The sequence below is a fragment of the Pleurodeles waltl genome, unplaced genomic scaffold (genome assembly GCF_031143425.1).
Source record: "Pleurodeles waltl isolate 20211129_DDA unplaced genomic scaffold, aPleWal1.hap1.20221129 scaffold_86, whole genome shotgun sequence".
Taxonomy (NCBI): domain Eukaryota; kingdom Metazoa; phylum Chordata; class Amphibia; order Caudata; family Salamandridae; genus Pleurodeles; species Pleurodeles waltl.
The window spans coordinates 685,411-700,414 of NW_027150400.1; the positions used below are offsets into that span (position 1 = coordinate 685,411).

General features: G+C 48.7%; 5 non-coding genes across 5 annotated transcripts; all 5 read left to right on the plus strand.

Moving 5' to 3' along the window:
- Window positions 1-702: 702 nt before the first annotated feature.
- Window positions 703-774, plus strand: TRNAE-CUC (transfer RNA glutamic acid (anticodon CUC)). Its single transcript has one exon. It is a non-coding gene; the product is annotated as a tRNA-Glu (tRNA).
- A 3,116-nt stretch (window positions 775-3,890) lies between these two features.
- TRNAE-CUC (transfer RNA glutamic acid (anticodon CUC)) lies at window positions 3,891-3,962 on the plus strand. Its single transcript has one exon. It is a non-coding gene; the product is annotated as a tRNA-Glu (tRNA).
- A 3,114-nt stretch (window positions 3,963-7,076) lies between these two features.
- TRNAE-CUC (transfer RNA glutamic acid (anticodon CUC)) lies at window positions 7,077-7,148 on the plus strand. Its single transcript has one exon. It is a non-coding gene; the product is annotated as a tRNA-Glu (tRNA).
- Window positions 7,149-10,265: 3,117 nt separating this feature from the next.
- Window positions 10,266-10,337, plus strand: TRNAE-CUC (transfer RNA glutamic acid (anticodon CUC)). The gene has a single exon. It is a non-coding gene; the product is annotated as a tRNA-Glu (tRNA).
- A 3,109-nt stretch (window positions 10,338-13,446) lies between these two features.
- On the plus strand, window positions 13,447-13,518 carry TRNAE-CUC (transfer RNA glutamic acid (anticodon CUC)). The gene has a single exon. It is a non-coding gene; the product is annotated as a tRNA-Glu (tRNA).
- Window positions 13,519-15,004: the final 1,486 nt, after the last annotated feature.

Sequence of the window (15,004 nt, forward strand, 5' to 3'; positions counted from 1 at the left end):
ATGCATTTAAGCTATTTTGTTTTCTCACACTAAGTAAATGAAATGTTGGGGCACACTCTGAAGGAGGAATTGTTTTAGAGGAAGGTGAAACCTTTTATCTTTAGATAAAGTGTAAAGTTGTATAATTTACAGACACACTGAGAAAGGAAAACAAGCAGTGACCCGGACGTGCCCACCCACTAATCTCATCAGAGCTTTTCTAGTTCCGAGGTTCTTCCATGACTATCGACAGCAGGTCATGTGTTACACTGCATTGTGGGACTCGTAGTTCTATACACAGCATTGTAAAAGAGGAGTGCAGGTCCCAGCACCTTAAGTAAAAGCCTGCACATGTAGAGCTGGAGATGCCTGCGTTGACCTGGGAAAGCTAAGAGCTGCCCTCCTATCGGGGCTCTGAGAAGAAGCACTGATCGTCCCTTTAATTGTACTTCTGAATTTTCCTGCTAGTTAAGTGTGTAAGTGCTATTACTGCTGAAGGATGGGATGTCTTATGAGGGTGTGCTAGGTCTTGGAGAGCTGTAAAGTGTGAAGAGTTGTGAGTGCATTTGAGGTGCAGTCAATTTCTTTCTTCATGCTGTGCCTGAAAATGGTGTGTCCTTGCATGTCTGCTTTAATTTTCCTGTAATAGGAAATGGGATCCCGAGTAGCCTGCTGACCAGTTCTTATTTCTATATTGGGTGGTGGTGGACGAACTGTGCCTGCTCCCTGGTGGTCTAGTGGTTAGGATTCGGCGCTCTCACCGCCGCGGCCCGGGTTCTATTCCCGGTCAGGGAACGCGCAATTCCTTACACTTTTTACTTCTACACTTACATTTCTTATAGGAAACCTTTCATTTTACACTTTTCATGGATTCAAACACATTAGGAAACCTTTCAATTACAAATGCTTCATTAACACTACTTCTTCTTTTATTGACTTTTCTCACAATATCACACAGCTTTCTCACAGCTCTTTTTTTCACTCCAAATAACATCTGAAAGCACTCCATCTTGCTGTGATCAGCTGAGAGCTCCAGAGCTCCAGAGCTCTTGCTTGTCCACATAGTGACTGCAAGATGTCTCCAGGGGGCACATTTCCCTGCTGCACCAGGAATACCCTTTGTAAGTGTCAGCGCAGTGTGTATAAGATTGGGGTTGCCTCCTTTCTTAGAACCTGAATTTCACAGCTTTTCTCAATATTTTTACCAGCCTGGAATTAAACGTACAGACGAGGTAGTTCAAAAAACACAGCCAGGTGGCAGCCCTACTAAGGAGGAAGTCCTGCCCCAGGACAGCACAGACCAAACCTTCTGCCTTCTGGCTGGACTTAAAATGTCCCTTTAGCCCCTGCCCCATAAGGCCTCTGACGGCGGGCACCTGCCTCAGGTGACTTCGGTCAGAAGGCCACTCCTTACTTCAGGCGCCAGCTGTCCCTTCAGGAGCCTCAGGGGAGGATAGCCTTGGCCGCGCCACACGCTGACCTTGACGGCAAGCGCTCGCATGGATGTCACCTAGGGGTCACCAGGGGTCGCAAGGGGCAAGCCAGATGTCGCAGCGGGCCCCTCCCCCATATGGCCTCTGACAGCGGGCCCCTACCTCAGTTGGCGCCAGTCAGAACGCCACTCCTTCTTTAAGGTGGCAGCTGTCCCTTCAGGAGACCTCAGATAGGATAGCCTGGGCCGAGCCACACACTGACCTTGCTGACCTCGACAGTAGGCACTTACATGGCTGTCATTTAGGGTTCTCCAGGGGTTGCATGGGGCAAGCCAGGAGTTGCAGCGGGTCCCTGCCCCATAAGGCCTCTGACAGTGGGCCCCTGCCTCAGGTGACTTCAGTCAGAAGGCCACTCCTTCATTAAGGGAGCAGCTGTCTCTCCCGGAGTCCTCAAATAGGATAGCCTTGGCCACGTCACACACTGACCTCAACGGCATGACAATTTCATGGCGATGCAAAACTGCCACTCAGGGCCGGGTTTAGGGAGGTGCGAGCAGTGCGGCCGCACCGGGTGCTGACCAGGATTGGAGTTGCTGACCTCGGGGGGCGCTGTGTTTAGCAATAACTTACGAAACTTGCGATTTAAAAGCTCATGCTGGAAAGTTCCTTGTGTGTCCAAACTACAGAAAGCAAATAAAATGCCAAGATACCTCTTGTGATTACCGTTCCTGCTAGGGAGAGAGTTGGTGGTTTTGTCCAGAGGCAGCTTTGACTAGATATAAAATAGCGTAGAGGGTTCATGTGCCTGACGCAAAGAACAGAACCATATCTAATGTGGACAGCTGTCTGGATAGTCAAGCAGCTATCCAGCTCTTTAAAACAAATCTAATCTATGTGAGAGGGGCTATGGATAGATGAGGGGCACATTTGGCGGGTGGCAGTGAGTGAATCCGAGTAGGTGGTGATGGAGTGAAGGGGGTTGGGGGGTGCCAAAAAAGACTGTCTTCCAGCCACCAGGGCTACAGCCGGCCCTGCTGCTAGCAGGCAAAAATCTGAGCTCTCTCTGGCAGGAAGATTAATGAGAAGAGTTGTGTTGCCATTTTGATTGTTGCCTGAAATCTGTAAAGGGAAGGAACTCTGCAGCAGGTTGTATTAAATGTTAAGTTGAGACTAAGCAGAGCGCCCCCCCCCCCCCCTGAGGTGGGTGCCCCCGTGCATGTGAGCGAGCAGTGCGAGTGCAACAGTTGCAGCATCCTTAAGCCAGCTCTGCCCCCCGTGTGGGTGGGAAGGAAGTGAGAAATGGAAAAACTCAGACGCTTGGCACAGAGAGGGCGGGTTGGACAGAAGAAGGAGCTGCTCAGCACACACAAAAATATCTCTTCCTACTTAGTATAGTGGAGAGTGTCCCTGCCTGGGACCTGGGAGACTATGGTTCAATTCCCCAACTGGGAAACTGCCTCTTCTTTTAAAGGCTTAAACCTACATTTTCAGAGCACCATCAATCAATATTTACTTCAAATACCGTTTACAATCTCACACTCATACTACAGAGTACGCCCACTTTTCTTTCATCCACACACCTCCTCCAAATCGAAACATTTATTCATGCCATCAAGTACCTTTCAAAATCTAGCACCCACAATTTGGACCTAAGACTCTTTTTCACAACCATTTCTCCCTTTTCATTTAAACTTCCTGCCTACTTCCTTGAAAAAGGAAAGGTGGAATCAAGGATTTTTCATGAGATAAAAAGGAAAGTACTGCATGATAAAAAAAATGCATTTAAGCTATTTTGTTTTCTCACACTAAGTAAATGAAATGTTGGGGCACACTCTGAAGGAGGAATTGTTTTAGAGGAAGGTGAAACCTTTTATCTTTAGATAAAGTGTAAAGTTGTATAATTTACAGACACACTGAGAAAGGAAAACAAGCAGTGACCCGGACGTGCCCACCCACTAATCTCATCAGAGCTTTTCTAGTTCCGAGGTTCTTCCATGACTATCGAAAGCAGGTCATGTGTTACACTGCATTGTGGGACTCGTAGTTCTATACACAGCATTGTAAAAGAGGAGTGCAGGTCCCAGCACCTTAAGTAAAAGCCTGCACATGTAGAGCTGGAGATGCCTGCGTTGACCTGGGAAAGCTAAGAGCTGCCCTCCTATCGGGGCTCTGAGAAGAAGCACTGATCGTCCCTTTAATTGTACTTCTGAATTTTCCTGCTAGTTAAGTGTGTAAGTGCTATTACTGCTGAAGGATGGGATGTCTTATGAGGGTGTGCTAGGTCTTGGAGAGCTGTAAAGTGTGAAGAGTTGTGAGTGCATTTGAGGTGCAGTCAATTTCTTTCTTCATGCTGTGCCTGAAAATGGTGTGTCCTTGCATGTCTGCTTTAATTTTCCTGTAATAGGAAATGGGATCCTGAGTAGCCTGCTGACCAGTTCTTGTTTCAATATTGGGTGGTGGTGGATGACCTGTGCCTGCTCCCTGGTGGTCTAGTGGTTAGGATTCGGCGCTCTCACCGCCGCGGCCCGGCTTCCATTCCCGGTCAGGGAACGCGCAGTTCCTTACACTTTTTACTTCTACACTTACATTTCTTAAAGGAAACCATTCATTTTACACTTTTCATGGATTCAAACACATTAGGAAACCTTTCAATTACAAATGCTTCATTACCACTACTTCTTCTTTAATTGATTTTTCTCACAATATCACACAGCTTTCTCACAGCTCTTTTTTTCACTCCAAATAACATCTGAAAGCACTCCATCTTGCTGTGATCAGCTGAGAGCTCCAGAGCTCCAGAGCTCTTGCTTGTCCACATAGTGACTGCAAGATGTCTCCAGGGGGCACATTTCCCTGCTGCACCAGGAATACCCTTTGTAAGTGTCAGCGCAGTGTGTATAAGATTGGGGTTGCCTCCTTTCTTAGAACCTGAATTTCACAGCTTTTCTCAATATTTTTACCAGCCTGGAATTAAACGTACAGACGAGGTAGTTCAAAAAACACAGCCAGGTGGCAGCCCTACTAAGGAGGAAGTCCTGCCCCAGGACAGCACAGACCAAACCTTCTGCCTTCTGGCTGGACTTAAAATGTCCCTTTAGCCCCTGCCCCATAAGGCCTCTGACGGCGGGCACCTGCCTCAGGTGACTTCGGTCAGAAGGCCACTCCTTACTTCAGGCGCCAGCTGTCCCTTCAGGAGCCTCAGGGGAGGATAGCCTTGGCCGCGCCACACGCTGACCTTGACGGCAAGCGCTCGCATGGATGTCACCTAGGGGTCACCAGGGGTCGCAAGGGGCAAGCCAGATGTCGCAGCGGGCCCCTCCCCCATATGGCCTCTGACAGCGGGCCCCTACCTCAGTTGGCGCCAGTCAGAACGCCACTCCTTCTTTAAGGTGGCAGCTGTCCCTTCAGGAGACCTCAGATAGGATAGCCTGGGCCGAGCCACACACTGACCTTGCTGACCTCGACAGTAGGCACTTACATGGCTGTCATTTAGGGTTCTCCAGGGGTTGCATGGGGCAAGCCAGGAGTTGCAGCGGGTCCCTGCCCCATAAGGCCTCTGACAGTGGGCCCCTGCCTCAGGTGACTTCAGTCAGAAGGCCACTCCTTCATTAAGGGAGCAGCTGTTTCTCCCTGAGTCCTCAAATAGGATAGCCTTGGCCACGTCACACACTGACCTCAACGGCATGACAATTTCATGGCGATGCAAAACTGCCACTCAGGGCCGGGTTTAGGGAGGTGCGAGCAGTGCGGCCGCACCGGGTGCTGACCAGGATTGGAGTTGCTGACCTCGGGGGGCGCTGTGTTTAGCAATAACTTACGAAACTTGCGATTTAAAAGCTCATGCTGGAAAGTTCCTTGTGTGTCCAAACTACAGAAAGCAAATAAAATGCCAAGATACCTCTTGTGATTACCGTTCCTGCTAGGGAGAGAGTTGGTGGTTTTGTCCAGAGGCAGCTTTGACTAGATATAAAATAGCGTAGAGGGTTCATGTGCCTGACGCAAAGAACAGAACCATATCTAATGTGGACAGCTGTCTGGATAGTCAAGCAGCTATCCAGCTCTTTAAAACAAATCTAATCTATGTGAGAGGGGCTATGGATAGATGAGGGGCACATTTGGCGGGTGGCAGTGAGTGAATCCGAGTAGGTGGTGATGGAGTGAAGGGGGTTGGGGGGTGCCAAAAAAGACTGTCTTCCAGCCACCAGGGCTACAGCCGGCCCTGCTGCTAGCAGGCAAAAATCTGAGCTCTCTCTGGCAGGAAGATTAATGAGAAGAGTTGTGTTGCCATTTTGATTGTTGCCTGAAATCTGTAAAGGGAAGGAACTCTGCAGCAGGTTGTATTAAATGTTAAGTTGAGACTAAGCAGAGCGCCAACCCCCCCATGAGGTGGGTGCCCCCGTGCATGTGAGCGAGCAGTGCGAGTGCAACAGTTGCAGCATCCTTAAGCCAGCTCTGCCCCCCGTGTGGGTGGGAAGGAAGTGAGAAATGGAAAAACTCAGACGCTTGGCACAGAGAGGGCGGGTTGGACAGAAGAAGGAGCTGCTCAGCACACACAAAAATATCTCTTCCTACTTAGTATAGTGGAGAGTGTCCCTGCCTGGGACCTGGGAGACTATGGTTCAATTCCCCAACTGGGAAACTGCCTCTTCTTTTAAAGGCTTAAACCTACATTTTCAGAGCACCATCAATCAATATTTACTTCAAATACCGTTTACAATCTCACACTCATACTACAGAGTACGCCCACTTTTCTTTCATCCACACACCTCCTCCAAATCGAAACATTTATTCATGCCATCAAGTACCTTTCAAAATCTAGCACCCACAATTTGGACCTAAGACTCTTTTTCACAACCATTTCTCCCTTTTCATTTAAACTTCCTGCCTACTTCCTTGAAAAAGGAAAGGTGGAATCAAGGATTTTTCATGAGATAAAAAGGAAAGTACTGCATGATAAAAAAAATGCATTTAAGCTATTTTGTTTTCTCACACTAAGTAAATGAAATGTTGGGGCACACTCTGAAGGAGGAATTGTTTTATAGGAAGGTGAAACCTTTTATCTTTAGATAAAGTGTAAAGTTGTATAATTTACAGACACACTGAGAAAGGAAAACAAGCAGTGACCCGGACGTGCCCACCCACTAATCTCATCAGAGCTTTTCTAGTTCCGAGGTTCTTCCATGACTATCGACAGCAGGTCATGTGTTACACTGCATTGTGGGACTCGTAGTTCTATACACAGCATTGTAAAAGAGGAGTGCAGGTCCCAGCACCTTAAGTAAAAGCCTGCACATGTAGAGCTGGAGATGCCTGCGTTGACCTGGGAAAGCTAAGAGCTGCCCTCCTATCGGGGCTCTGAGAAGAAGCACTGATCGTCCCTTTAATTGTACTTCTGAATTTTCCTGCTAGTTAAGTGTGTAAGTGCTATTACTGCTGAAGGATGGGATGTCTTATGAGGGTGTGCTAGGTCTTGGAGAGCTGTAAAGTGTGAAGAGTTGTGAGTGCATTTGAGGTGCAGTCAATTTCTTTCTTCATGCTGTGCCTGAAAATGGTGTGTCCTTGCATGTCTGCTTTAATTTTCCTGTAATAGGAAATGGGATCCCGAGTAGCCTGCTGACCAGTTCTTATTTCTATATTGGGTGGTGGTGGACGAACTGTGCCTGCTCCCTGGTGGTCTAGTGGTTAGGATTCGGCGCTCTCACCGCCGCGGCCCGGGTTCTATTCCCGGTCAGGGAACGCGCAATTCCTTACACTTTTTACTTCTACACTTACATTTCTTATAGGAAACCTTTCATTTTTCACTTTTCATGGATTCAAACACATTAGGAAACCTTTCAATTACAAATGCTTCATTAACACTACTTCTTCTTTTATTGACTTTTCTCACAATATCACACAGCTTTCTCACAGCTCTTTTTTTCACTCCAAATAACATCTGAAAGCACTCCATCTTGCTGTGATCAGCTGAGAGCTCCAGAGCTCCAGAGCTCTTGCTTGTCCACATAGTGACTGCAAGATGTCTCCAGGGGGCACATTTCCCTGCTGCACCAGGAATACCCTTTGTAAGTGTCAGCGCAGTGTGTATAAGATTGGGGTTGCCTCCTTTCTTAGAACCTGAATTTCACAGCTTTTCTCAATATTTTTACCAGCCTGGAATTAAACGTACAGACGAGGTAGTTCAAAAAACACAGCCAGGTGGCAGCCCTACTAAGGAGGAAGTCCTGCCCCAGGACAGCACAGACCAAACCTTCTGCCTTCTGGCTGGACTTAAAATGTCCCTTTAGCCCCTGCCCCATAAGGCCTCTGACGGCGGGCACCTGCCTCAGGTGACTTCGGTCAGAAGGCCACTCCTTACTTCAGGCGCCAGCTGTCCCTTCAGGAGCCTCAGGGGAGGATAGCCTTGGCCGCGCCACACGCTGACCTTGACGGCAAGCGCTTGCATGGATGTCACCTAGGGGTCACCAGGGGTCGCAAGGGGCAAGCCAGATGTCGCAGCGGGCCCCTCCCCCATATGGCCTCTGACAACGGGCCCCTACCTCAGTTGGCGCCAGTCAGAACGCCACTCCTTCTTTAACGTGGCAGCTGTCCCTTCAGGAGACCTCAGATAGGATAGCCTGGGCCGAGCCACACACTGACCTTGCTGACCTCGACAGTAGGCGCTTACATGGATGTCATTTAGGGTTCTCCAGGGGTTGCATGAGGCAAGCCAGGAGTTGCAGCGGGTCCCTGCCCCATAAGGCCTCTGACAGTGGGCCCCTGCCTCAGGTAACTTCAGTCAGAAGGCCACTCCTTCATTAAGGGAGCAGCTGTCTCTCCCGGAGTCCTCAAATAGGATAGCCTTGGCCACGTCACACACTGACCTCAACGGCATGACAATTTCATGGCGATGCAAAACTGCCACTCAGGGCCGGGTTTAGGGAGGTGCGAGCAGTGCGGCCGCACCGGGTGCTGACCAGGATTGGAGTTGCTGACCTCGGGGGGCGCTGTGTTTAGCAATAACTTACGAAACTTGCGATTTAAAAGCTCATGCTGGAAAGTTCCTTGTGTGTCCAAACTACAGAAAGCAAATAAAATGCCAAGATACCTCTTGTGATTACCGTTCCTGCTAGGGAGAGAGTTGGTGGTTTTGTCCAGAGGCAGCTTTGACTAGATATAAAATAGCGTAGAGGGTTCATGTGCCTGACGCAAAGAACAGAACCATATCTAATGTGGACAGCTGTCTGGATAGTCAAGCAGCTATCCAGCTCTTTAAAACAAATCTAATCTATGTGAGAGGGGCTATGGATAGATGAGGGGCACATTTGGCGGGTGGCAGTGAGTGAATCCGAGTAGGTGGTGATGGAGTGAAGGGGGTTGGGGGGTGCCAAAAAAGACTGTCTTCCAGCCACCAGGGCTACAGCCGGCCCTGCTGCTAGCAGGCAAAAATCTGAGCTCTCTCTGGCAGGAAGATTAATGAGAAGAGTTGTGTTGCCATTTTGATTGTTGCCTGAAATCTGTAAAGGGAAGGAACTCTGCGGCAGGTTGTACTAAATGTTAAGTTGAGACTAAGCAGAGCGCCCCCGCCCCCCCCCTGAGGTGGGTGCCCCCGTGCATGTGAGCGAGCAGTGCGAGTGCAACAGTTGCAGCATCCTTAAGCCAGCTCTGCCCCCCGTGTGGGTGGGAAGGAAGTGAGAAATGGAAAAACTCAGACGCTTGCCACAGAGAGGGCGGGTTGGACAGAAGAAGGAGCTGCTCAGCACACACAAAAATATCTCTTCCTACTTAGTATAGTGGAGAGTGTCCCTGCCTGGGACCTGGGAGACTATGGTTCAATTCCCCAACTGGGAAACTGCCTCTTCTTTTAAAGGCTTAAACCTACATTTTCAGAGCACCATCAATCAATATTTACTTCAAATACCGTTTACAATCTCACACTCATACTACAGAGTACGCCCATTTTTCTTTCATCCACACACCTCCTCCAAATCGAAACATTTATTCATGCCATCAAGTACCTTTCAAAATCTAGCACCCACAATTTGGACCTAAGACTCTTTTTCACAACCATTTCTCCCTTTTCATTTCAACTTCCTGCCTACTTCCTTGAAAAAGGAAAGGTGGAATCAAGGATTTTTCATGAGATAAAAAGGAAAGTACTGCATGATAAAAAAAATGCATTTAAGCTATTTTGTTTTCTCACACTAAGTAAATGAAATGTTGGGGCACACTCTGAAGGAGGAATTGTTTTATAGGAAGGTGAAACCTTTTATCTTTAGATAAAGTGTAAAGTTGTATAATTTACAGACACACTGAGAAAGGAAAACAAGCAGTGACCCGGACGTGCCCACCCACTAATCTCATCAAAGCTTTTCTAGTTCTGAGGTTCTTCCATGACTATCGAAAGCAGGTCATGTGTTACACTGCATTGTGGGACTCGTAGTTCTATACACAGCATTGTAAAAGAGGAGTGCAGGTCCCAGCACCTTAAGTAAAAGCCTGCACATGTAGAGCTGGAGATGCCTGCGTTGACCTGGGAAAGCTAAGAGCTGCCCTCCTATCGGGGCTCTGAGAAGAAGCACTGATCGTCCCTTTAATTGTACTTCTGAATTTTCCTGCTAGTTAAGTGTGTAAGTGCTATTACTGCTGAAGGATGGGATGTCTTATGAGGGTGTGCTAGGTCTTGGAGAGCTGTAAAGTGTGAAGAGTTGTGAGTGCATTTGAGGTGCAGTCAATTTCTTTCTTCATGCTGTGCCTGAAAATGGTGTGTCCTTGCATGTCTGCTTTAATTTTCCTGTAATAGGAAATGGGATCCCGAGTAGCCTGCTGACCAGTTCTTGTTTCTATATTGGGTGGTGGTGGACGAACTGTGCCTGCTCCCTGGTGGTCTAGTGGTTAGGATTCGGCGCTCTCACCGCCGCGGCCCGGGTTCGATTCCCGGTCAGGGAACGCGCAATTCCTTACACTTTTTACTTCTACACTTACATTTCTTATAGGAAACCTTTCATTTTACACTTTTCATGGATTCAAACACATTAGGAAACCTTTCAATTACAAATGCTTCATTACCACTACTTCTTCTTTAATTGACTTTTCTCACAATATCACACAGCTTTCTCACAGCTCTTTTTTTCACTCCAAATAACATCTGAAAGCACTCCATCTTGCTGTGATCAGCTGAGAGCTCCAGAGCTCTTGCTTGTCCACATAGTGACTGCAAGATGTCTCCAGGGGGCACATTTCCCTGCTGCACCAGGAATACCCTTTGTAAGTGTCAGCGCAGTGTGTATAAGATTGGGGTTGCCTCCTTTCTTAGAACCTGAATTTCACAGCTTTTCTCAATATTTTTACCAGCCTGGAATTAAACGTACAGACGAGGTAGTTCAAAAAACACAGCCAGGTGGCAGCCCTACTAAGGAGGAAGTCCTGCCCCAGGACAGCACAGACCAAACCTTCTGCCTTCTGGCTGGACTTAAAATGTCCCTTTAGCCCCTGCCCCATAAGGCCTCTGACGGCGGGCACCTGCCTCAGGTGACTTCGGTCAGAAGGCCACTCCTTACTTCAGGCGCCAGCTGTCCCTTCAGGAGCCTCAGGGGAGGATAGCCTTGGCCGCGCCACACGCTGACCTTGACGGCAAGCGCTCGCATGGATGTCACCTAGGGGTCACCAGGGGTCGCAAGGGGCAAGCCAGATGTCGCAGCGGGCCCCTCCCCCATATGGCCTCTGACAGCGGGCCCCTACCTCAGTTGGCGCCAGTCAGAACGCCACTCCTTCTTTAAGGTGGCAGCTGTCCCTTCAGGAGACCTCAGATAGGATAGCCTGGGCCGAGCCACACACTGACCTTGCTGACCTCGACAGTAGGCACTTACATGGCTGTCATTTAGGGTTCTCCAGGGGTTGCATGGGGCAAGCCAGGAGTTGCAGCGGGTCCCTGCCCCATAAGGCCTCTGACAGTGGGCCCCTGCCTCAGGTGACTTCAGTCAGAAGGCCACTCCTTCATTAAGGGAGCAGCTGTCTCTCCCGGAGTCCTCAAATAGGATAGCCTTGGCCACGTCACACACTGACCTCAACGGCATGACAATTTCATGGCGATGCAAAACTGCCACTCAGGGCCGGGTTTAGGGAGGTGCGAGCAGTGCGGCCGCACCGGGTGCTGACCAGGATTGGAGTTGCTGACCTCGGGGGGCGCTGTGTTTAGCAATAACTTACGAAACTTGCGATTTAAAAGCTCATGCTGGAAAGTTCCTTGTGTGTCCAAACTACAGAAAGCAAATAAAATGCCAAGATACCTCTTGTGATTACCGTTCCTGCTAGGGAGAGAGTTGGTGGTTTTGTCCAGAGGCAGCTTTGACTAGATATAAAATAGCGTAGAGGGTTCATGTGCCTGACGCAAAGAACAGAACCATATCTAATGTGGACAGCTGTCTGGATAGTCAAGCAGCTATCCAGCTCTTTAAAACAAATCTAATCTATGTGAGAGGGGCTATGGATAGATGAGGGGCACATTTGGCGGGTGGCAGTGAGTGAATCCGAGTAGGTGGTGATGGAGTGAAGGGGGTTGGGGGGTGCCAAAAAAGACTGTCTTCCAGCCACCAGGGCTACAGCCGGCCCTGCTGCTAGCAGGCAAAAATCTGAGCTCTCTCTGGCAGGAAGATTAATGAGAAGAGTTGTGTTGCCATTTTGATTGTTGCCTGAAATCTGTAAAGGGAAGGAACTCTGCGGCAGGTTGTACTAAATGTTAAGTTGAGACTAAGCAGAGCGCCCCCGCCCCCCCCCTGAGGTGGGTGCCCCCGTGCATGTGAGCGAGCAGTGCGAGTGCAACAGTTGCAGCATCCTTAAGCCAGCTCTGCCCCCCGTGTGGGTGGGAAGGAAGTGAGAAATGGAAAAACTCAGACGCTTGCCACAGAGAGGGCGGGTTGGACAGAAGAAGGAGCTGCTCAGCACACACAAAAATATCTCTTCCTACTTAGTATAGTGGAGAGTGTCCCTGCCTGGGACCTGGGAGACTATGGTTCAATTCCCCAACTGGGAAACTGCCTCTTCTTTTAAAGGCTTAAACCTACATTTTCAGAGCACCATCAATCAATATTTACTTCAAATACCGTTTACAATCTCACACTCATACTACAGAGTACGCCCATTTTTCTTTCATCCACACACCTCCTCCAAATCGAAACATTTATTCATGCCATCAAGTACCTTTCAAAATCTAGCACCCACAATTTGGACCTAAGACTCTTTTTCACAACCATTTCTCCCTTTTCATTTAAACTTCCTGCCTACTTCCTTGAAAAAGGAAAGGTGGAATCAAGGATTTTTCATGAGATAAAAAGGAAAGTACTGCATGATAAAAAAAATGCATTTAAGCTATTTTGTTTTCTCACACTAAGTAAATGAAATGTTGGGGCACACTCTGAAGGAGGAATTGTTTTATAGGAAGGTGAAACCTTTTATCTTTAGATAAAGTGTAAAGTTGTATAATTTACAGACACACTGAGAAAGGAAAACAAGCAGTGACCCGGACGTGCCCACCCACTAATCTCATCAAAGCTTTTCTAGTTCTGAGGTTCTTCCATGACTATCGAAAGCAGGTCATGTGTTACACTGCATTGTGGGACTCGTAGTTCTATACACAGCATTGTAAAAGAGGAGTGCAGGTCCCAGCACCTTAAGTAAAAGCCTGCACATGTAGAGCTGGAGATGCCTGCGTTGACCTGGGAAAGCTAAGAGCTGCCCTCCTATCGGGGCTCTGAGAAGAAGCACTGATCGTCCCTTTAATTGTACTTCTGAATTTTCCTGCTAGTTAAGTGTGTAAGTGCTATTACTGCTGAAGGATGGGATGTCTTATGAGGGTGTGCTAGGTCTTGGAGAGCTGTAAAGTGTGAAGAGTTGTGAGTGCATTTGAGGTGCAGTCAATTTCTTTCTTCATGCTGTGCCTGAAAATGGTGTGTCCTTGCATGTCTGCTTTAATTTTCCTGTAATAGGAAATGGGATCCCGAGTAGCCTGCTGACCAGTTCTTGTTTCTATATTGGGTGGTGGTGGACGAACTGTGCCTGCTCCCTGGTGGTCTAGTGGTTAGGATTCGGCGCTCTCACCGCCGCGGCCCGGGTTCGATTCCCGGTCAGGGAACGCGCAATTCCTTACACTTTTTACTTCTACACTTACATTTCTTATAGGAAACCTTTCATTTTACACTTTTCATGGATTCAAACACATTAGGAAAGCTTTCAATTACAAATGCTTCATTAACACTACTTCTTCTTTTATTGACTTTTCTCACAATATCACACAGCTTTCTCACAGCTCTTTTTTTCACTCCAAATAACATCTGAAAGCACTCCATCTTGCTGTGATCAGCTGAGAGCTCCAGAGCTCCAGAGCTCTTGCTTGTCCACATAGTGACTGCAAGATGTCTCCAGGGGGCACATTTCCCTGCTGCACCAGGAATACCCTTTGTAAGTGTCAGCGCAGTGTGTATAAGATTGGGGTTGCCTCCTTTCTTAGAACCTGAATTTCACAGCTTTTCTCAATATTTTTACCAGCCTGGAATTAAACGTACAGACGAGGTAGTTCAAAAAACACAGCCAGGTGGCAGCCCTACTAAGGAGGAAGTCCTGCCCCAGGACAGCACAGACCAAACCTTCTGCCTTCTGGCTGGACTTAAAATGTCCCTTTAGCCCCTGCCCCATAAGGCCTCTGACGGCGGGCACCTGCCTCAGGTGACTTCGGTCAGAAGGCCACTCCTTACTTCAGGCGCCAGCTGTCCCTTCAGGAGCCTCAGGGGAGGATAGCCTTGGCCGCGCCACACGCTGACCTTGACGGCAAGCGCTTGCATGGATGTCACCTAGGGGTCACCAGGGGTCGCAAGGGGCAAGCCAGATGTCGCAGCGGGCCCCTCCCCCATATGGCCTCTGACAACGGGCCCCTACCTCAGTTGGCGCCAGTCAGAACGCCACTCCTTCTTTAACGTGGCAGCTGTCCCTTCAGGAGACCTCAGATAGGATAGCCTGGGCCGAGCCACACACTGACCTTGCTGACCTCGACAGTAGGCGCTTACATGGATGTCATTTAGGGTTCTCCAGGGGTTGCATGGGGCAAGCCAGGAGTTGCAGCGGGTCCCTGCCCCATAAGGCCTCTGACAGTGGGCCCCTGCCTCAGGTAACTTCAGTCAGAAGGCCACTCCTTCATTAAGGGAGCAGCTGTCTCTCCCGGAGTCCTCAAATAGGATAGCCTTGGCCACGTCACACACTGACCTCAACGGCATGACAATTTCATGGCGATGCAAAACTGCCACTCAGGGCCGGGTTTAGGGAGGTGCGAGCAGTGCGGCCGCACCGGGTGCTGACCAGGATTGGAGTTGCTGACCTCGGGGGGCGCTGTGTTTAGCAATAACTTACGAAACTTGCGATTTAAAAGCTCATGCTGGAAAGTTCCTTGTGTGTCCAAACTACAGAAAGCAAATAAAATGCCAAGATACCTCTTGTGATTACCGTTCCTGCTAGGGAGAGAGTTGGTGGTTTTGTCCAGAGGCAGCTTTGACTAGATATAAAATAGCGTAGAGGGTTCATGTGCCTGACGCAAAGAACAGAACCATATCTAATGTGGACAGCTGTCT